At 41.6% G+C, this 23,440-nt stretch overlaps 1 protein-coding gene across 1 annotated transcript in view; it reads left to right on the top strand.

Annotated features, from left to right (window-relative positions):
* Positions 1 to 2,261: 2,261 nt before the first annotated feature.
* SLC45A1 (solute carrier family 45 member 1) overlaps positions 2,262 to 23,440 on the top strand; it is a 63,669-nt gene continuing 42,490 nt past the window's right edge. The window contains exons 1-2 of the mRNA XM_038159716.1: positions 2,262 to 2,405; positions 3,507 to 3,636. The gene's annotated coding sequence lies outside the window, so the exon portion shown is untranslated. The remainder of the gene's footprint in view (positions 2,406 to 3,506; positions 3,637 to 23,440) is intronic.

The raw sequence follows: 23,440 nt of genomic DNA on the forward strand, positions 1-23,440 counted from the left end.
GGTGAAAGTCCCCCCATCTGCCCTTGTTCTTAGGGACAAGAAGATCTACTTATGTATTTTCTATCTTAAGAACTGTTGTACTGCTGTATTGTCAAAATACAGATGTTGTGAGGAAAAAAGGACAGGAGACACCTAGGAGAGATTTCCAGTGTGAAAAATGATGAGGAAGTCCTCTAAAGTTGACTGGAGGAGTTAAGCAGGCGAGAGAAAGTGAAAAGAATAGAGGGGGATGTAGAAGCCATCGAAGGGAAGGAGGGGAGCAGAGCGTGGGTTTGTGACTTTGATGAATTGGGGTTCGCTCACCAGAGACTGCAGGATGTTTGTGTTCTGGTGGCACTGCCTTGTGCTGAACTGTACGTGCTCAGAGACTGCTTCCAAGTATTTGCTGTTCTTCTATTGTTCTGGACTTGAGGACCGTGACTAATGATTTGTGTGGATAAGCTGGCCCTGCCACATGAGTTATCTCAAGTTTAAATTGTCCTGGTTGCATGAGGAGAAAGTAATTTCGGGTTTTTTTTCTCTTTTTATTTTTTAAATTCTGGTGTGTTGATGTACATACTGACTGATATGCAACCAGCCCTAAATGATGTAACGAATGGATACAAAGGACAAACTTGTCTTTGAAATGTTTTTCACAGAATGTTGACACGATTTGAGTAGGAGAAAATCTTGTAGTGCCTCTGTAGTGGAACATGAGGAATAATAGATGTTTGGCTTCTTTACTTGTTTGTACCTGAGAATCTTTGATCCAGGAAAAGATCTTTCTGGTATTCCCTCCAGGTGTTACCCTGTGGCCTCTGTGCTTCTATCAGCAGGCCTTGTTTTATTTTGTTAGATGATTTAGGAATGAGTTCATGTGCATGTAATTGTATGGAATTTTTGTCTCTTACTGTTAAATAAGTTTACCTATGGCCTTTGTTCACTAAAACTCCATGCCTTAAATTTGATTGTTCTACTGAATAAAAACATTTAGCAATGGTGTCACTTGCAGTAGTTTCTGTGCTGACTTGAGGACAGAGGAAATTGAATTCTGCAGCAACAGTTACATTCCCATTTCTCTCCCTTCTTTGCAACCACCTCATAGTTCTGTAGGCATGTGTAAACCACATTTTGTAATTTGCTAAGTGCCCTGAAGAGTAACTCCTAAGTAGTCTTCAACACCATGGGTCATCAATACTAATAACAAGTCTGCTAAAGACAACAGCTCAGTGTTATGAGAGGCCTTAAACCTCTCCTGTAGCAGGTTTGGAGATGGCTGGCAGACTTCTCTGTTTTTAATAAATGAAATGTCGGAATTCTGTGGAAAAAAAAAGAATAGCATGGATTTTCATTCATGATACTACCTTCATTTGAGGATTCTCTTTGCAGAGGGAATCCCAGAGATACTCAATGTGTTTTGATCAATTGTCCTGTTTCTAGCTCGCTTTGCAGCCTATATCTTTCCAATGATCTCAGTCCCCTTCATATTTCCTGTTTTCAACACTTAAAATTTTCAGTTGCTCTTTCTGTTTGCTTTGAGAGGAGGAAGGCATACATGTAAAGCAGCAGCTGGAGAAGCAAAAGGTAAAATCTTTTTAGGAAGCTGGAAAATTACAAAAAACTTAATACCAGAAGACTTAGTGGAAAATAATAGATAAGTATTTTAATATAGACAATCTAGATAAAACTCCTGTACAGTCATTCTGTAGATTGTTGTGATTTTTTTAAGCCTCCTTCCATAAACAACAGCTTTGTTTTACAGTAGCTGCTGCTGTATTATTGCTTAATCATACTTATTTGTGGTAGATCCTCTTGAGCAGGAAGCTTGGGGTTTTTTTTTTCCATGCTCTCTGGTAAGCATGCCTCCTGTCTGGTTGCCTGAAAGGGAATGAGTAGCTTAGACACTTTTCTTTTTGGCCTTGTTAATGACTAGAAAAGGTAATTGTGGTCAGTCATCAGAGAGGAAAAGCTTTCCTGAAGAGAGGTAAACAAAGTGCAAGTTGGATGCTGTGGTGTTAGTTTTTGCATGACTCGTTATGTGAGTGAGGGTGGTGTGGATACATTTCTGTTGTACCTCCAGAGGTGCTTCTGCAGAGCCAAGATCATGTGTCACAAGTTATTTCAAATGTAGCCTTTCTGAACCCTTTAGTAAGGCATTGCCTGGGACAAGCAACCCTAGCAAAATGCAGTGCAGGAGGTGGTTTATGAAAACGTCTTTCCATCATAAGAAGTACTGAATTCTGTCATTATTCAACTGTTTAAAATTCAAGACCTTGGCCTTGGCTTGGATGCTGACTTCCAAAAGAAGTGAGTTATCATGTGGCTCTTACCTAAAAATCACACCCTTTGCCTCCAGCAGAACCAGGATGTGCACCGTAGGAGTTGAGCTAAGCAATCCTTATGGAGCTGCATTTTATCTCACTCAGGTACTTATCTTCCGTTCTGTTCTGTGGTAATCTGGCTGAGTGGATCTACATATGAAGGTTGAGGTTAAGCACTCTGGTGGTACTCACTGACATGGAAATGTAAACAAACTGTGGAGATAAGAAAATTCTTAGTTACCGAAGTTTTGAACATGTACCACCCTGAACTGAGGGAAAGCAACTTAAGCATGTTTATTCCAGGGGGAAAAAACAATACATATGGGACACATTAGAATGGCTGCAGTCTCACTGAGCTGAGAGGAGTCAAAGACTGGTGCAGTGGCTGTGAACTGATGTGCTGGTACATAACTGGAAGAATATCTCCCAAATTACAAGCAGTTAACCTTTATACTTCTATTCTTACTGTACAGGGCATGCTGTATGGTGTTCTTGTTCTGTGGTGCTTCCTGTGGGATAGAGGAATGAAGGGAAGGGGCAGAGACGATGAGTTTAAGGCGTTCACAGATGAGCAGTGCAGACTCTCACATAACAAGGGTAAACTACGGTGCAACTGTACAGACCTGATGCTGAAATTCAGCTTTGAACAGGGGCCATTACTCAGTCTTTGTTTGAATTGTCCCTATATAAGACTTTAAAGCAATTGGATAATGCTAATTTGTCTCTTAAGCCATCTGCAGAAGCTGACACAGATAGCAAATCTTTTATGCTTCAGGCATGTGGAAGTGGTTTGTGATGCAAACATACTATCTAAAAGTGGAAATACAGCATGGCTTTTGTGAGTTCTTGTCTGTGTACCTTGATTACATCTCTGTCTCAATGCTGCAAATACCAGAAGTTTTACTTGCTTCAAAAACTAGTCACAGAAAGCCTGATGAAAGAAAAATCCATTAAGGCTCTAGGGAAAGTGCCTTGTGTCAGACTGCTGGGAACTGGGAGGGGAAGTTGCCCACTGCCCTAAACATTTGTTTCCTTTTTTAACTCATGCTAGGGCAATACTGGATTAGGTGGACCTTGGGATTTGGGGCAGCACAGCTGCTGTTGGAATGCATCTGTATTTTTCATTCCCTTTTATACTTCAGTTAGACTTTTCCATAATTTTCTGTTTATGTAACTGGGTATACAATGATTTATTTCTGCTTACAGGATTCAGCTGAGGCCCTTGTCTGTGGAGTTGTATCCTGAATCCTTTCAGGAAAGGACTGTGCTGTTCTTCAAGCCTAGAAACCAGGAAGAAGGGAACAGCTTTAGGAGAGTGCAACAAAACCTTTTCAGAGTAAGGATTCCTTGTTGCTGTGAATGAGGAACATGTGCATACTTCACTGGTCAGATTTGTATGAATGCAGTTGCACCAGCCAGGTGTAGGGCAGAATGAGTGTCTTGCATTTCCAGTTTAGCCAGAAGACCCACAGAAGGGAGGAAACTCATGGGTCAGTAAAGGAGGGCTAAATTAGAGGTTAGCATATTCAAGTGTCTAGACAGCGAATACAGACATACTGCAAAATTCAGTCTGTCAGGGAGTGGAGAGTCTAGATTAAAAAGCCATTTCAAAGGCACGTTGCCTGAATGGGGTAATCATGTGCTCAGACTTTTTCAGCACATAAGCATAAGCTGAGTGAGGGAAGAGATCAAAAAAGGACACAAATATTGACACAGTCTGTAGCAGCTTAGACTGGAATGGAACTCGATAAATTAAAAATAGCTGGTTGTTCACACTTGTGTTTCCCAGAAATGGCCACAGCCACATCTGTTTTTTACCATCCATTCCGTAATACTTGAACAACTCACAAGAAGTGTTACCTCCTTCCTCTTGCTGTAGAGACATTGTTACACAGTCCTCCCGAACTGAGTTCATTCTTGCTCTCGGGCATGTAAACTGTGCATGTAAACTGGTCATCAGGAAGCCAAGCTTTAGTCTGGTGAAATACCCGGAGCTCCCTTAATCCAAGAAGATTGTGTGCTTTTAGGGCATTGTATGCTTTTAGGGCAGTGTCCAGAGATGTTCCACTGGAACAGGATGCTGGGCACATCAACAGAGGAGCTGACTCAAATCCCAGTTTAACTGCTCTGGTGCATCCCATCTCCTTCTTTGCAGAGCCAGAGGACTTGTTGTCAGCTGACGGGCTCAGCTGTGTTTTTATGCCCTTTAGGCACGGTATTTCACACAACTGCAGTGTTGTGCATAATGACAGTTCGGGGGAAGTTCCAGGAATATGTGCAGTGTTAGGGTCTGCAGCACCACTGAAGTTCCTTTTCAGCCTTCACGAGAACATGTTGTATTCTGTTACCTTTGTCTACTGCACTATTTCTTTTTCAGTGTGCTTTCTTTTTTTTTGTCATGGTCATCTCGCTGGACTCAGTACATAGATAGATGTTGTCTTTGTGGCAAAGCTAAGTGGCCTGACAACTTTTGGATGCATTCACACAGTATTTTCCAGGTAGAGGTGTCTCTCCTTCAAAACAACTAGAGTCTTGTTTTCAGGACCAAACAGAAACTCTTGGAAAATCCCTAAATATTACTAGATTCTGTAACTGTTGTGTATTTGTATTGGCAAGCCTAGAAGCCATCAGTCTTTTACAGTCATAATTAGACAGTAAGCTTCACTGGGACTGGCAGTAATGGTAGGAGTCAGCTCTTTGTTTTTCTCTGCCTTGTTCTATCATTTTTAGCTAGTAAAGATAAAATGCCATAACCCATTCTTTGGATAAAATAGTTTATTTATGAGTACGTTAAGGATGTGTCCCTGTCTGGCAGCCACACTCACACCACCTGAGCAGGGACTGAGGCCCCTTTGCAGCTGCACACCCACATTTCCACAGTCACACCAGGCTTCCCATCACAGAGTCTGAGACATCCTGATCCATGAAATAATTTAATCTTGGCAAAATAACTAAATAACAAAATAACAGCTTGAGATGGTGCCTCTGAGAAGGGACCCCAAACAAAGGGGCTTTTATATCCTTGCAGCCTAAGCATGCAAAAGTCAAGGGGTTGTGCTGCTGCCTCTGTGTCCCTCCCCTGGCTGGGCCACAGTCCCCAGGCCCTTTGTTGTGCTAAGGGTCAGCAGTTCACAACCTCTTGCTTGGTGCTCTGGCCACCCAGAACTCTACCTGAACTGTAGCTGCACCCTGAGCTACCTGCACTGAATGGATTCCCCAAAAAAATATCATCAATATCCATCCTTGTGATCTCTACAGAAGAAAGAGTAGGCAAAAGTGACAGCCTTCTAGAAGTACAGCAGGCTGTTAGAAAAAACATCACCCAGGGAAGCTTGAGATGCCTTGTGTATCACATGGGTGTTTTTGAGAGCTCTGAAAGCAGGGTGAGGAGATTCCACAGATTTTGCAAGATTTGAGGGTGGAATAGTGAGTGGCTTTGGTGAGTCAGGGAGGTAAGAGCAGACTGAGCAGGAAGGACAGTGGGAGTAGAGTTCATCTGGTTCTCATTCTGAACCAGTAATTTCTGTGGAAAAGCTGTATATATAGAAGCAGTATTTGGAAACAGTTCTAAGTGTATCATTGTAGAAATTAATAGTTTGGTAACTTGATTCCCAAGTAGTATAGAGTTAATTTTACTCATATTTAAGATTCTGCCTATGTGGGGCATGTGGAAGGGGACACAACTGTCTGCCAAGCATTTGTATTTTGAGATGTGTGTTTGTATTTGCACTGCTCATCCTGTACCACAGACACCCCCAACAAATTAAGACAGTGCTGGTGAACTTGCTTCTGGGGTTTTTTTGGCATGCCAAAATCTGACATGTGTTTTAATGTCTATTTATGACTGTCATCTTTAATTCCAGAGCCTAATGCTCTACTCACCTGAGTGGACTTGTGCCTTCTAATAAAACACAAATTTTCTGAGGAGTGAATCTCTGCAGAACCTAATGATTTTGCTGGGGAAATAAGTTGATCAACATATCTGAATTTTAGCTCTTAGAATTAAATTGCTGATAGCTATTTTAAATATTTATTTAGAAGCATTTAAAATGGTGTCTCTCAATTATAAAAATACAAATTAAGGGAACAATCTGATTCTGTATGTTTCTCCACTCCTACCCTCAACCCCTCCCAAAAACTCCACCTAAAAATACTTTTTCCTCCTCTAATTACCACATTGAACTATATCAATTGTGTGTTGTTTTGCTTTTGTTTTTTTTTTTTCTTCAAATACTGAAGTCACTTCTGTGTGAAAATTTAAGAGATTTATGAGGGATAGTTAATTTATGAAATTTCTTGGGTTTAAGTGCATTGCAAAATAATTAATGGGAATTTTGAGCAACTAAATAACTTGAGTTTTTAGCACATCTTTAACTACTTAAATTATATGGTATTTGTGCTGTCTTATAGCCTTTTAATTGTTAATCAAAATGGTGTGAATACCTCAGCTGAATATATAATCCTTAGTCAGTTTGGAAGCATCTGGTGTTTATATTTTTAGTAAGGATTTGTGGTAATGAGATGGAGATGTTGAAAGTAGGTATGAAGAATAAAGTATGATTGAACTGAATTTGCTGTTGAGCTTAAAATATGGAGAGGAGAAAAATATTCCTGTTGCATGGCTGGAAATAGCTGTGCAGGGTCTGGCTGGTGAGGCTGCACCTGCGTGGCCAAAGCCCTACATCCACAAGTCTACAATTTTCTGTTGTCTTGAGCCTGCATTCTCTTCCATCCTCTGTGGGCTCCCTGCAGTTTTGGGAGCTGGAATTTGTTGGTGGAAGGCTTTTATCCTCCTCCTGGGATCTGCTGACTGCCTTTATGGGTTCAGGGCAGAGCAGCATCTTGTGTGACCAACTTGAGCAGATCTTACTGGGCAGGAGCTGCAAGGTGGGGGTGACAGTGGTGGTGGCCTTGGCATGGAAACTCTTGTCCTGTTCCTGGGTTTTTCTGTGTTTTGTTCTCCCTCCATTGCCTGTACTTCCTCCTTTGTGATTCCTACGTGCTTATGAGCAGAAGAAGAATAATTTTATTTGTAATTTAGACCTGGGAATCCTATCCCAGATAAACTTTAGCATTTCCAGGAAGTCCTAGGTGCTTCTCTTTAAAACATCATTAGTTTGTCTTTGTTTTCTCCTTCTCTAATTGGCACTTTCCATTCTAATAAACCAACACCCACAAACTGTGCAGCCACATGATCTTTTCAGTTAATACAAATCGTCATTTCCAGTCCAATAGACTCAGTTAATTGTGCAAACCTGCAACACACCCATAAAGTGGCTATCAGGTTTGTTATGCAACGATGACTCATGAAGGAAATGTGGAGTGTAATTAAATACAGTGATGCAAAGATAGTAGTATGAAGCCAAAATCAAAGTATAAGTGATAATCATCTGTATTAAATGTTTGTTTCTGCATGTTGTTTTCAGAAATTACTTAAATTATAAGTTATCTGCCTGCTGCACACATGCCTGGCATATGCTTGGACAAGTTAAAAAGTGACCTGCAAACCTGTAAATAAGCTGAACTAAGTCTGCTATCAAAATAGTCTTTTGAGGAAGGAAAGGTATGTAGCTCCATCTCAGACATGTCACGCAGGCACTTTCTAATTCTGGTGTGATCTCCCAGGTTTTCTGGTCTTGTGAGAAGCAACAGTTTCAAAGTAAAGCCTCCATGAAGTTTTTGCTGTTAAATGATTTCTAGTAATGTATGTCTACTCTCCAAGTTACTTTAATATTTCCACTCTCTAGCAGGGAAAGATGCTGTCTGTGTATCAATGGAGAATTTTAAGCATCACTCAGAGGACAGATTTTTTGCTGATGGGTTGATTTCTCTTAAATACTCTTTTTAAAACTTTGAAATTAAGTGTCCCATATAGAAATGCTCACATGCAGGAGGATGTGAGCACACAGTACTCTGCAATTATGGTTTTTTTTAAACTTTTCCCAAGCTGATTGCTATATAAGAGAGCACTTTCTTGCCTAATACACACAACTAACACTGCTGCTAACCTCTGGCACGTTCATGGTAAGTAAGTTAAGAATTGTTTTTCTTGTCTGTCAGATGGTATTGTGTTCCAGTGCAGCAGCTGACAGCAGCTCAGCAGCATTGTCTCCTGAAGGCAGCTGGCTGACTCCCAAAAGACAGCCCACATTTCAATGGAAAAAAAAGATAATCCAGAAATATGTGTAATGAAAGTAACATCCATTCAGGATCTTCTGGGTGTGTGTGAATACCAAAACAGTGCACTAATTGAAGTTCTGAATTTCAGCCTTCTGCTTGGCTTTGGATCCAATAAAAGCCAAGAGATTTGTGTGGGGGAATAAATGTAACATGAGAAATGCCCTAATGGGTCAGACCCACAGTCCATCTAGGCCAGTAATTGAACTCCTGTGGGAGCAATAGCAAAGGCTACTTTGAGAAAAGGTTACAAGCCTGGATGCTTTTGTGGTCCAGTCCTCCTGCACTCTCCCAGGGGCCTTGGCTATCCCTGTCTGGTCCTGTATTTGCTGGTTACAGGTTAGTTTTTCCATGCCTTTTGGTCCCATTTTGAACCTGCTGAGTGCAGTCACCTCCACAGCTTCTGCTGGTAGCAGGAGGTGTGAGTTTCTTGCTCATAGTGTAAAAAAGTGTTTTATCTGCTCTAACTCAGTCTGCTTATGTTTCTGCAGGAACCCTGCTCCTACAGTTCTAGGCTTTGGCAAATTACACATGGTGAGAGCTGCATACTCAACATGTTCATTGCCTTTCTGAGTTTTGTTAACCTGTGTTCTAATCCCTCCAATCTCCCATACCCTTTCTCTGCTCCTGATGGAAATCTCAGCCCCATTGGTCTCCCCTCATGAATTCCTGTTCCTTCCATCATTGTAGTTACCTTTCTCTCTGCATTGTCCTTGTGCAGAAATCAGAGCCACTGTGTCCTTCTGTTTTTTGTTGTCTGTTTTTGGCAGCTGCCCCAGTTTGAACCCCTGGTTGTGGAGGGCTGTTGGGCTGACTCACTGAACTGCCAGTTCTTGGCTCAGCATTGCACAGGCCTGGCTCATGCTGGTTTTCCATAGATTAGTTTGCATTACCTTTACTGAGGCTCCTCTGCTTCCTAAGGCAAGCAGAGGCCATAGGGGTTACCTCCTCTGCTCTGCAGAGTAGTCCATGTAGTCAGTGTATTGAATTTAAAATACTGGATTTCCATTGGGTTTATGTGCATTGATTGTTTTGATGTACTTACACAGTTTTGCTCCTGCAAAATTTCTCTGAGAAATGGCAACAGCCATTGCTTGTTTGTGATCACTGTGTTGCTGGTTGGGAGGAAAGAGAGTTAATTTTTTTACTTTTTTAGTTCAACTCCTTCAAGTATAAATGTGTGCTGTGTTAGTGGGAGCAGCCATCTCATTACTCTGAGTACAGTGGGTTAGGGCTGTTCCTTCTGCTGGACTGGGGCAGCAGCCCCAGGTGAGTGCTGAGCAGGAACACAAGCAGCAGATTTCAGCAGTCAGCAAGTCAGATGTTTTCTTTTTAAAGAAAGGCTTTTTAATTTTTAATTATTCAGGCTTTTTAATTTTCTTCCTGGGCATTTTTCTAGGAGTTAGTGGAGGGTATGCTTTATGATTTAAGGTGGTTCTTGAGGTTCTTGATTCAGTTTGTAGAATGAGTTGGATATGGGCTGTTTCAAAACAAACAGACTAAGGAACATGTGGCTTTAAGCAGTGTGTGTTCAGTGGAGTCACCAGCAAAGGTGCCCCTTTGAGGCAGGGTGAGCTGATGGTGGCTGAGGGGCTGCTCCAGCATGTCTTTGTGTCCAAGAGAAGAGGATGAGGAAGAAGGCTTGGAGCAGGAAGCCAACCATCAGCTTATAATTTGTGACAGGTCACTAGAGCCAGCTGCTGAATCCCTAACAGGCAATGGACAGAAACTGAAGGTTCCTCTGCCCCATTTCTAACATGTTTTTCTTTCATGTTTACTAGTGGGTTCTGTTGGAAGCAGAATGTGGGGATGGAGTTGAGTAATGTGTTACATATTATATAAAACAAATCATGCTTGGTGTAAAATTTACAGTGGAATATTGAACACATTGACGGGGAGGGATAAACAGGTTTTTGACTAAGGAACCCCACTGTAGTATGCTCAAGAGGAAAAGTATTGGCTATTGTCCCAGGGATAGTACCTTCCTCACCTGTTGTTTGCTAAGTAACTGCTGTGTGATACCTGAGTGTGGGGGATTGACCCTGGCTGGATGCCAGGCACCCACCAAAGCCTCTCTACCACTGCCCTCCACACCTGGATGGCAGAGAGACAAGATAAGGATTCATGAGATGAGATAAGCACCAGGAGATATCAGTCGACAAGTACAGTCCCAGGCAAAACAGGCTTGAATTAGAGATATTGATTTATTACTAACAAAATGAAGAGCAGGATAATGAGAAGTAAAATAAAACCTTAAAAACACCTTCCTGCCACTCCTCCCTCCTTCTCAGCTCTACCACCACCCCAGTGGTGCAAGGAGGCAGGGGAGTTGGATTATGGTCAGTTCATGATTTTTTTTCACTCTGCTCAGAGAGAGGGAGTCCTTCCTCTGCTACAAAATGGAGATGCCTATGAATATTCTATGCCTTAAAAGTTATATAAAATAAGATATCAACAAGGTTGTTTGGCAAGCAAGTGAACAGGAAGAAGTGTCACGAGCATCATTATTTCTTGGTGTCAGAGTGAAAGGGTTGATTTGATAATTTGTCCTGATAGCTGAGTAACCCTGAGTCACCCAAAGTAAGACTTGACTGCTCAAGTCAGATTTAAGGTAGCTGGGATATCCCAGTCTGTAATCTTTTTTGTTGCTGTTGAAATCCTTTTCCCCTTGGGTGGGGAAGCAATCTGTCAGGATTTTCCTCGTGCTACTATTCACCTGGAATTCCTTCAGGGATGGTTTGCACAGCTGGATCACATCTGCCACCTGCCTGAAGTTCTGTAGAAGTTAGCACATGGCCCAGGAGTCCTGATAGCGGTGTCTCACAGTGGGAGTTGTGCCTTCATCTGCACTGCTGTGTCTGGTGGTGTCCAGGGCAGGAGCTCAAGGCAAGGCAGTTGCTCTTCTTCAGGTCTGCTCATGAGGGACTTTGTGTGACACCATGGGGAATGCTTTGGAATGAGGAAGGAGAGACTCCAGTAGATGCAGTTACCTGCAGAGTGGAAAAGTTCTGGCCATCCTTCATCTTGCACTGAGGAATTCAAGCAGAAAAGGTGGCATGGCATCTTTCTTTGCATGCACCTGCAGGCATTCTTATTGCCGAGAAGATTTAATGAGCAAACTGATGAGAGGACAAGAGCAAGAAATCCCTGCACCATTTCTAAGCAAAAGGAAGGTGTGGGGGATGGTGTGGTGAAAGTGAGAAGTCAAGGGTGAGCAAAAGGAATGAGGGGGCAAGGAGGAGTGAGATGAGAGCAGGGATGTATGTTTCTATGACAGCTAGGAAACTAAGGGAGGAAATTGCTAGAAGAAGAATGTCTGTGCTTGAAGAGACACATTTCTGTGGGTATGTGTAAGGGGGGGACTTTCTCCCAGTGAAGCATTGGAACAGGGAGCTCAGAGGGGTTGTGCAGTCTCTGCCCATGGAGGGTTTCAAGATCAGACTGAATCACACCCTGAGCAACTTGGTCTGACCTAATGGCTGGTGATCCTGCCTGGAGAAGGATGTTGGAACAGAGCCCTCCCAAGGTCTCTCCCACTGTAAATGTCATACAATCCAGTGTGTACTAAGCACAAGAAAAGAGAAAGCTTTAGAAGCACCTTTGTCCACCTTGCTCAAATTCTGTTTTTCCAGATGTGACCCTACCCAGAATACATGTGCATTGTTTGCTTTCATGGTATTTCAAACCAACACAATGTTTAACTTCAGAAAAGTCGCCTTCTAAAAATGCTAGCATGAGGAATTACATGTATTACTGTAAGGGTTTTTTTTATGGCAAATGAAGCCTTCTTAAAATTTCTTCCTGACTATGGGAAGAAAATGTTTTCCCCAATAAGCAGCTAAGGAAATTCCCCAACAGCTGCTGTGCTTAAAGACAATGGGTTTCACAACTGCTGATGTGTCCTGGAAATTTATTTGATTTAGTTTAGCTTTTTTTTTTTTTTTTTCCCAATCAGCTAGCTGTGGCATGGCTGAAGAAATGTTTATAAACACCTTGCAATGAAGTTGCAGGATTCTCTGAAAATAAGTCTGTCCAAAGAACCTGGATTCTCTTTGTGCCTAGTCCTACAGACTCCTATTTGGACAAACAATAAGAAAAGGACGTTGTTCCCTTGGCTGTTCTTTGAGGCTGAGTCAGGAAGGGTGGAACAGAGTGAGCAGCTGGCCAAAGGTGAGGGTGCTGCTGAGCCCCTCCCCAGCACAGCCCGGAGGCACTTGGCACAGCAGCCTCTGGCCCTGGGGCCTCTGGGGAGACTGAGCCCTGCAAGACACAGCCTGTGACTCAGAGCTTGGAAGGGACTGCACTGAGGTAGTGGCTGCAGAGCACTGCATTAGGCATGCTCAAATGGAAAGTGAAATAAAAAGCTGTATGTGAAGTGATCTTTGTTGCTAGGATGTCAAAATAGCTGAAATACATTCTGGCAATTTGGGAGGGAAAAGGTTAAGTGAAGGTATTGCATGTAGTGTCACAGTTACAGCCTCACCTGGGCCTCTGGCCAACAAATCCAGTATTTCAGGTTGGATTGGATTCAGAAGAGGCTACTCCTCTTAAGTATGTTAGATCTGGCTGCTGTGTCTGAAGAAACTAGACTACAAAACAGAAATGAGAGAAAAGCTGAGCCAAAGTGTCACTTTCAATGCTGCTTTTCTGTGGAAACTGGGAAAATGCAGTTGTACTTCATCTGTGTTTAACTGAGTGAGAAAGATTGTGCCATGTGAATTCTTCAAGGCTGCTGCAAACTTGGCTTAGATGGGTTCCAGGGCACTGCCAGCCTTCTGAGGACCCTCACTAACTGCTGGCAGTTGTGTCAGAGGGAACAGCCTACAAGTGCTTGGTGTTGGTAGGAGTCTGTCCATAGTCCTTTCCAAAGGATTAGTCCAGTCTCAGAAAGACCACCTGTGACTCGTGGTTCTTACTTTGGCTAGGCTCTTGCATACTGTGCATCTAAAGCACCATTGTAACCAGCCAGCAGAACTCTTGGAGAAATTTCCTTCAGAGCAGGTAAGCCCTTGTGGCTAGGAGGCAGCTTGCTGAGCCATATATCCCACTTGTATCTTGCCTGCAGTTGAGAGAGGCTGTTCTCTAAACCCCACATGAGAGAATTTCTTTAGGATTGAAATCTCCACTTTTGATTGATCCTGTCTCACCAGCAGTCCCCTCCTGTGGTCACCTGTTTATTCTCCTTACTGAAGGATTAATTTTTCCTAGTTATAAAACTATTAGCTCAGATATTGGCCAGGGTTATGAAGTAGGAGCAGGACCTTTAAGAGGCTCTGGTGTAAGCAGTGGCAGTGATTTTTCACATCAGAGAGAGGCATTGGAGCCAGGGGGATCACTGAGAGTATAGTGGGGCCTTTTTGGCTGAAAGTGATGGGGACTTGCACAAAAGAAATTTGATAACCAGGTTAGTGCTCTCTCTCTGAGGAAAGCTATTATCTGTAGGGCTTTTTTTTTTTTTTTTTATGAAGTTGGTGTTGGGACCGACCTCCCTTAGGCAGGACACAGAATTAGATGGATCCTTATTTTTTTGGTCCAGAATATCTACTCATATATTGCTGCTAGCAATGGAGAGACTCCCTCTTTCTGTTCTTAGGCAATTACTGCCTTTATTCATTGTTAGGAAGTTAGAGCAGTTATTTGCATTGGGCTCAGCAAAAAGCTTCTGGAGTTGTCACAGCAGGCAGTTCAAGTTTACTTTGCAGCTTTTCCTTGCTGTGATGAATGTGTTAACTTCAGGAATGTCCTCACCTCGTGGCCTCTTTTGTAGTTTGTCTTCTGTAGAACCAATTAGAGCGATTTCCATCGCTGCAGCCTCTGCTTGCCAGATGTTTCCTATCCTACCAAAATATGTGCAGCGCTTGCCATGTGCAAACTTTCATATGAGTGTGTTATTTAGAGGAAAGGAAAAAACCCTCTGTGGCTGATTCCTCTGCTTGGAATGCTGAGTGGGAAAGCTGGAATGCTTACTGAGCCACTAGTGGTTCTGGCAGCAAACCATTTCTGCTGCTTGCTGAGCAAAGAGACCAAGGGAATGGAGAAGTTCTGTAAGGAACAGTTAGCGTGGGTTAATGAGCATCTGTTTTGTTGAAAGTTGGCATGGAAAGGTGTACTTCTAATATTTGCCATCTCCAATGCTTTCTAAAATGAGGTCATGCCCATAGAGGACCAGCAGTGCAAAGATCCTGAGCTGATTTTTATGAAGCTGAAACATTATCAGGATTACCTGAGTATTTAAGGGTAAGGAACTGGAAGTCCCCAAAGCTGCTGTTGAAAAAGAGAATTAGATTCACACTAACACAAGGCAAAAACTGGAGATGCTCAGTGATGGAGAGCCTGGATTTTTCCTGTCTGAGCAGGAGGTGATGCAAATGGCCCAGTGTGTATGGATCAGAGGAGAATTCATTGCTCAGCTCTTTGCCTTTCTCCTTTGTTAATCTGCTCCCACAGCCCTGTTGCAAACACCGGATATTGGGGATGTGCAGGAGCTGTGGCTTCACTTGTGACTCAGAGGATGTTGGGAACCATGGATGTGTCAGCCAAGATGTCACTGCCTGCTTACAAAGAGCACATGCACTTAGTGAGGGTGCTTTATTCAGCAGTGTAAGAAACTGACATTTTTACCCTTTAATATTTGTTCTTTTTTCATTTAAGCTCATTGTCCACTCTGATGTAGCTGTATAAATTGTAGAAGCTAGAGAAGCATTGACTCAGCTCTGCTGTCCAAATACACACAAATTCCCAACTGCATAGATGACAGCAGATTCTTTTTCTTAATTAAACATGCTAATTCCTTTTAATTCCACCTCAGACTTAAGAAATCTGGGCCTGTGTTGTTGAGAAGGTAACACTCTGGGCTTACTGGAGCTGGTGAGTAAAACAGCACAGCTTGCCCTGAATCCTGGTCTTGTCAGCTTCCAAGTATTTGGCTTTAAAATAAGTAAATGCTTTTTAATGTTAGAATTCAGCAAATACTAAGATGTTTTCTGCCAGGCAGATTTTATGAAAGCTGTTTGCAATTTTGAGTTAAATTTTTAGTAATTCGAAGTTTAAAATCTCTTGATTTTTGTGTAGAGAAGAAGAGTGGTTTTGGGAGTTCTTTCTACTTAAGAGCTTTTTGCACAGTATTACCTCACATAAATTTGACTGTAGGGACTGTAGTGAGATTGCTGCAGTTTTAGTCTTTTTTTAATTTTTTTTGTCTTGATGATCCATGCAGACTTATACAGCATCAGAAAACCAGGAAGGATGTCAAACCTTTGCTTCTGTGTTTTGTGTAGAGAAGGTAAAGTTTTATGAAACTGACATTTCAAGAGCTATAAATCTTTATGCCTGTCCATCGAGCTGTACTGTCTGTAGTCACTGAGACAAAAACCAGCTGGAAGAGTGCTGCATTAGCAAGAGGAAAACATCTGGCATGTTTTGTTTGAAAGATGCTAACTCTCTTATGCTCGACTCTTGGGCCAGTTCTGTCTTTTAATGAAGAAAACCCAAACAACAAAGTCCAAACCAAACTGTCCTCATCTTTTCAGTCCTTACCAGTGATACATTCAACTAAATGTTTACTGAATCCATTTTAGTCTGCATTCAAATACAATGGGCCATCCTACCTTACCTTTCTATCTTACCATCCTTACCTTAGGAAGCCTCAGCTTCCTAGGCCCTTCCAGATGTCTTTAGTAGACTGCATTTAGTACTTGTATTAAGTAAGTCAAAAGTTTTCAAAAGGTTCTTTTGGCAATTTCTGCAAGGAAAGATCTGTAAGAGACAATTTGGTGGATGTTTGGTGTTGACAAATATGCAGATATTTTTGAGTAGGTCTGGTGCTAATCTACAGTGCCTACTGCTTGAGGGAGCAACTTTCAGAAACATCTCTCAAGGTGGTAGGTTTTGAAGTTTGCCTCTCTACAGAAGGGCTGCCTAAGCTAGTGAAGACTGCCTCACTGGGAAAGTACTGTTTGTAATTCAGTGGATTTCGTGAGGAATTGGAACTCTGCAGACACAAAACACCTATAGGAAGTGTAAGGCTAGACTGCTTAGCCACTCAGATTGTCTTCAGGTGAAGGTTACCTTGGATAAATATCCAAGGTAGAATGCACCTTTTTATTGGATAGGTGTATGTAAACACAGAGGAGCACAGAGCAGGAGCTCTGGTTGATTGGGGCACACATGAATGAGTCACTGGCAGGATCCAGCAGGGATGCAGCCAGCATCACAGATGTGCTCCTGTTACGTGCCCAGTTTGGGAAACATTGGCTTGTCGTGGAAGAACATGAGGAGGAGGGTAACACAAACCTGTGGGAGATGCCAAGTTTTTTTTGTTCATGACTCACCAAGGCAGCAGCAAACTGTACCTGCTGCTCCCTGACTAACACAGAGGTTATTCCAGAGCATTCAAAGAATATTGGAGGTTACTAGTTCAAAGTTTTTATGCATTACATCATTTTGTTGCAATGACTGACTCATTTGGTCAGTTTAGTTGGTAAGTAGGCAGTGGTAAGAGGGAAGTGTTGGAGGAGGAACTCAAACAGAAAATATCTGCCTTGGCTCAGCTGACAGTAGAGTTTGCTCTCTGTCCTAATTACTCCTTGATAAGATTTATCACCTTTCCCAGAGGCAGAATGAGGACAGCAGTACCTGCAGGCAGTCTATGAGTCTAAAACAGAAAACAAGTCAGGGGGTGTGTTTGGGGTGTGGTATTTATTTTGTAGGTTTAAAAAAATCCATTATTTCCTGAAATACCATTTTACATGGCTTCGTGTACAGGAAGCAGTGTTTCTTACCTGTAAAGCAGAATGCTGTTGGCTGTATGGAAAGGGAAAAAAAACAACCTAGAAGAATTAGTCTTTATGTGTAATACACACGTTCTGAGGCACATTTGTGCCTAAAAATCTCAATTTTTTGAGAGCAAAATAAGCATAGCATTGTCCAACAAGGGCAGTTAACAGCAGTTGTAATGTCTTGTTTTTCCCTAGCTTTTTGTGGGTCTGACAATCAGTAGCATCAGGAACAGAATGTTGCCTGTAGTCTTAAGGAACACTTGCATCATCAGGGAGACAATTACCTGGATATATATTTGCTAAGAGATAGGATTCTCATATTGGAGGGCATGCCTGAGAAAGTAGGAGAATGATACTCAGTTGTATTCCTCCAAATAAATTACAGGTATTTTCACCTTGTACATTTTATTTACCTACCATATAAAAACTCAGAATGATGAAACTGAAGATTTACAGGTTTTCAGTAAGACTTTAAAAGAAATACAACATAAGTGTATAAGTATAGAATGCAGAATGCTTTTTTTTCTACCTTTAGCAGAGCTTTTTATGAAGAATACAGGCCCCAGATTTTGAGTTTGTCCTGCATCTCCACATAGGTGACAGCAGGCTGTAAACATAAACAAAACCTTCTTAAAAGGATTTTAAAAAAGTTATTTATCTAATTTTAAGCTTGCCCATGATGATAGTACCAGTGTTTGAGTTGTGGCAGATCTCAAAGAATTCCAGACACAGGACAGATAGGTATCTATCTCCACATTTGATGTGTTAAATCAAGAGGAATACTCTCTATTCTGAAGCAAAAAAAACCTGCCTTACTTTGAAGTTTCATCAGGACATAACTGAATTTGATCTCGACACATAAAAATATTCCAAATGGAAGATCTGTTTACTGTATTCTTGTGTAAATTGCTTTGCATGTTCCTCTAGGTTAGAATGAACTCATCATCTCTCAGCAAAGCAACTGCAGTTTGGAAGTTGCTCTACTGGTGGAATAGAATGTACCATAATATTCTTTCTAAAAGAGTTTGTGCTAAGAAGCTGGAATACCTTTAACTGGAGAGGTCTTTTCAGTCAGAAGTGCTGGACTTCACTGTATGTAAAACCCACCAAAGTGACCATGATTTTTCCCACATGGTGACATTTGTTATGAATTAATCTATGTTCAAACTTGCCCATCTTTGCCAATCCTGCCCCTGCACAGTAACTGCCCTGTGTTGTGCAGTACTGCACTTGTTCAAGTGTAGCATTCACATTTTCTGGGAAAATCCCTTTGCCCAGGATTTTTCTCCTAGGAGGCTGAGAAGCCTCAGAGAAAAAGGAAAACAATTATTTTCTGATTTGCTTCTCCTGTGTTGTGCTCATGTGGAACGTGTTTGGAGATTGTTTATCCACAGGTGATTGTTTCATTGCATTCTGCTGTGAGTTGTTTTGATTCAATGGCCAGTTGGGGCCAAGCTGTGTCTAGATTCAGGCTAGAGTCACAAGTTTTCATTATTATCTTTTTAGCCTTCTGTAAGTATCCTTTCTGTATTCATTAGTATAGCTTAGTATAGAATTCTTTAATACAATATAGTGTCATAAAATAATAAATTAGCCTTCTGAGAACAGGGAGTCAGATTCATCATTCCTTCCTCTGTCTAGAGGCAGCCCAAATACAATATTCAGGTGTCATTGACACACTGCTGTGGGCACACGTTCTCATGTCACTTTTGGTGTTGTCAGGTCATGAGGTTATGGATGCTCTCAGCATCTGCAGCAGAAAGTTTCAGTCTGGAAGGGTTTGTGATTTGAGCATGATGGGTTTATCACATGGAGGAATAATGTCAGTGGAGTCAGGCCTTGATAACAAGACAGTGTAGAGAGAAGACTGACAATCCAGGGTATGTCTGTGGGTCACCTGTTAGTGAAAAGTCAGGCAAATAGCTTCCTTCAGTAGGAATGAGGCATTAGAACTATTTAAATGTGGATTATTAGAGGAACTGATGTGGTTTGAATTGATGCTGCCAGGATGCTGTTAAGGAGCTGAAAGACCGAGGGCATTCAAAAGGGCTTATCTCTACTTGCCCCAGGACCTGCCGTGCCTTTTGTTGTGTGCCCATTAGCTGCAGTAGTCAAAGTCCCGGAACTCCTTGATTTGTGGCTTAGAAGGTGTTTTAGAAAGCTACTTTCCCTGCATGATTTTTGCTTTTATCAGGCACAGCATCTGTCTCTCAATGTGGAGAGAAATGCTGTTACAGTGGAGCCCAAGTCTGGTTCCTGTACATTTATCTGTCTTTTGCACTCTGAAATCTCTTGGCATGAGCAAGATTTTCCTGCTGCAGTTTGCCCAACACCTACCCAGGTCTTCTAAAAAATACTCTCTGTAGTAACACAGAAGAGTCAGTTACTTATTGCTGAAGGATTTGAACATAGGTAGTGTTTCTTTTCATGACAGGAAAGCCTCCCAGTTGCAAGAACTGAGTGAAATGATGGGGACTTTTGGGGGAAGGAGTACTGAAGGCTCTGTGGACAGTGTTGAACATTAGCAAATTCACAGAGGCAGGCACACTGATCCTGCTTTTGTAGTAACAACTATAATGAAATGGGAGACTGTAAAGACTCTGTGTTCTCCTAAAGTGAAAACCTGTGTCCTGCTCTTCCAATGAGCTGTGAGAACATCCTGAAGTTTTCACTAAAACCTATGGCAAGCACTAAGTCAAGTGTGGATTTTTCTTATTCCTCTCCTCTTCTTTTGTCAGTTGAGAGAATAGAAATACAATTACCCTCATAGTTAAGGACATAATCTTTGCTGCCTAGTTTTCTCATTCATGATTGTCAGGAGCTGAGGGGAACAGTAGAGAAGTGTGCTGATGACTTAAAATGTGGAGATTTCAGTGGAATAGGGAATAGTGCAGAGAAGCATCCCAGTTGGATGTGCAGCACAGATCAGATGCTGTGTCCAGATTAAGGAGCAGACACTTAAAGATCCTGCTTCTCCAGTCATCCAGGTCAGGTACCTAAAACAAAGCATGCTCTGTCTACCTGCTGTGTGCCTGCTCCTCTTCTGTCTATGGAAATGAAGCAGAGGTGAAGAATGAATTGTTAACACACACCAAACTCTTACTTCTCTGTAGGGTCAAGTCATGCTGGAGCAAACATGCATTGAGACTTTGAGTATTACAGATTCTGCTTAAACAGAGTTGAAAATAAGACTGTCTTGTAGACAGCATGGGAAGGAAAAGAAGAGATTAATACTTGTGAAAAAGGTTTTGTGAATGTTTTGTCTTTTGCATATTCTTGCCTTTATTGCCTAGATGTCTGAGCAGGAAAAGGGAATTCACTGTTAACTTGATAGGGCACATTGCTTAAGTGTGAATATCAGGGAACAATTGGTGGCCTTTTCAATTGTTTGTTGTGTCTGCTTATAATTATCTGCTTTCTCCTTAAAGGGACCTTTGAGCTTTTTCTTCATTAGCAAAGAGATTACAAGGCTAGTGGAATGGAGTATAGGTAATTTTATTTCCTAAAAAAAAAAAAAAAAAATCATTGTTAAGCACTCAGTGTGCTTGAAGAGTGGGAGGAAATCCAGAGATTTGGTTTGGGTCATTCTCTGTCTGAGTTTACTCCTTAACTTATTTTATCAGAGACATGTTCCCAAAAGCTCAGAGTCTAACCAGACACAGTGATGCAGAGGTGGGCATTGTTGTTTCACAAGGCTGTGATTTTCAATGAACAAATATTTCTTGCCTAAAAGGAAGACAAAGTCTAACCTAAACATGAGACACTTTCTTAGCAATTTTGCATTATGCTTTTGTCACTAGTACAGGAAGTGCCTGAGGGGAAGACAAGGCTGCTCCTGGACTTTCTCGTTTGGTGCTTCCTGTGGTCAACTTAAAATACAGTGCCAAATTATGTTTAGAAAGTTTTTAAAGAGGCAAGGTTAGCAAGAAATTACTTTGAACTTTACATAGGTGGTTGAGAATCACCCTCTATATTTCTGTGTTATTGCTACCTCAGTGAAACTCCTGGCTTCTTTTTGGGAGCAGGGAGTTTCATTGTAAAGAGCAAGCTGATAAACATCATTGTTGGACAGAGCTGTGAAAAATGTGTATTTTATGGTTGGCTTTTCCAAATATTAAAATGAATATTATCTGTGTTATGTTAGAAAGTTATGCTGTGTTAATTTTCTTAAGTGGTGTGTTAAATATAGTTTTGTAGTTAAAATGTAACATTTGTAGTTAAAATAGAAACTATGTATGTGGGATTATTTTTTTAAAGAACGGAATGAGGTATTCACACCAGATAGTAGCCACAGGATGCCTAAATCTTTCAGAGAAAAAGATCATGTATGAGGTGTATGAATGTGCAACAGGCTGTTGCTTTTAAGGGTTAATCCTCTGTTAACGTGGGCCCTTTTTTGAGCTTCTTTTGCCCAGAAAAGGTACCCAGACTGTCTGTAACTCTTTGTTTTTATTGTCTCCTATTGTCCTAAATCCTAATTGTCCAAATCTTTATTACTCTAATTATATTACTATTTTTATAACCATTTATATTACTATTTTTATAACCATTTTATTACTATTTAAACTTTTAAAATTTTAAAAACAAGTGATTGGTGTTTTTCACAGAGCCTAAAAGCTTTAGTCCAAGGTCGTAGTTAGATCAAACAGGCAGTGCCCTGTGACACTTGTGCCAACCTTTTCCTAGAGCTGCTGTGGCGTGGCTGTGAGCTGGCAGCTTGCAGAGCTGCCCATACTGTTGAACCTGTGTGCAGGGAAAGAAAAGCACAGGGTGGACAGAATTTGTGTTCTTGTGCACCACTTGTCCATCCCTGCAGTTCCTCCTGTGGAGTTTGTGCGGGTGCTGTGAGAACATGTAACACAGTAGATGCCAGCCTGGTCAGGGAGAGAGAAATGGCAATTGTTTCTCACAGTGGTTTGTGAGAAACTTTAAGGAGTTGTAAGAATCTGATAACTTGTTAGTATAAACAATATGCAGGTGATGTTTTTCCACTTTGTATTTCTGTTTTTCTCAAAGACGGTGTGTGAGAAAGATGTTTTTATTTAACTAACCAATCAAGCAGAATGTATCATATCAGTCTATATAGGCTGAAAAATCCTTTGTATTAAAGCTTCTTTCTTTTCTTCCTCTTGCAATTCAGTCTCTCGTCTGTTCCTGTGTCATTCTTGGCTCAAGGCTGACATGATGGGCAGTGCAGAGTGAGGCAGCGGGTGCCTTTCTCAGGTAAAGGTGAGGGCAGCGTGGGTGAGCAGGCTGTGCTCTAGACCTGGCTGCCCGGGCTGCAGAGTCAGCGGGGAGTGCAGACCAGGCAGTCCTGGTCTCTAGCACCGCACTGTGGTGTGCAGGACTCAGCATGTCGGAGCTACTCCAGCACTTCTCTTTCCTGCTTATTCATTGTCAGCCCAATGCTTTGGGCTATTGGTTGCTGCAAACCACAAATGCTAAGAGACAGCTCTTCTAGAATCTGTTTCATGTCTGAAGAGCTGATTGACAAGATGGTTGGTATTTTCTATGTCACAATGTGTACTCTAGCTCAAGTTGCTTATTTTCAGTTTAGTTTGCCTTGAGTTGCAAGCACACCTATTGAGAGTATGAAGGTACATTTCAAAGGCATGCCTGATCTCTCAATATAGCTGTAATTGTAGCAGCTGCTTTTTAAAACAGGCATTCTCTGGCAATTCATGCCAAAAATGTAACCAGAGTTGGCTATTATAGTGTTAAACACCAGGGTTTCTTAATCAATCTGGTCACAGTTTGCTGCCATCATGCTGGTGTTACTACAGATAAGTAAAAGCACATTATGTATAGTAGTGTTGTAGTATGATCCTAGATTCCACAAACTTCAGAATTTGGAGCACTACATTCTACCTCTGGTTCCTAACCATCTTTTTGCAATCTGGAAAATTCATTCAAAAGTAGTTTTACTCTGATTTCGTCACAACAGGGGTGAATGGCCCCTTGATGATTCCTGACAGATCAATAAAGCTTTGCCTTCCTGCTGATGGGAAATAATCCTCATATGAAAACAAGTACAGAATGTGTTTTGTAGATGTGCCCATGTCCTTCTGGCCTCTTCTGGGAATGCATGAATAATAAAATTAACTTCTCAGCATGCAGCATAACCATGATTGTGGAACAGCCTTTCATTTCCAGATTCCACCTACATGCTATCGTGAGCCACTTTGT

Source organism: Motacilla alba, chromosome 21 (assembly GCF_015832195.1).
Source record: "Motacilla alba alba isolate MOTALB_02 chromosome 21, Motacilla_alba_V1.0_pri, whole genome shotgun sequence".
NCBI lineage: Eukaryota > Metazoa > Chordata > Aves > Passeriformes > Motacillidae > Motacilla > Motacilla alba.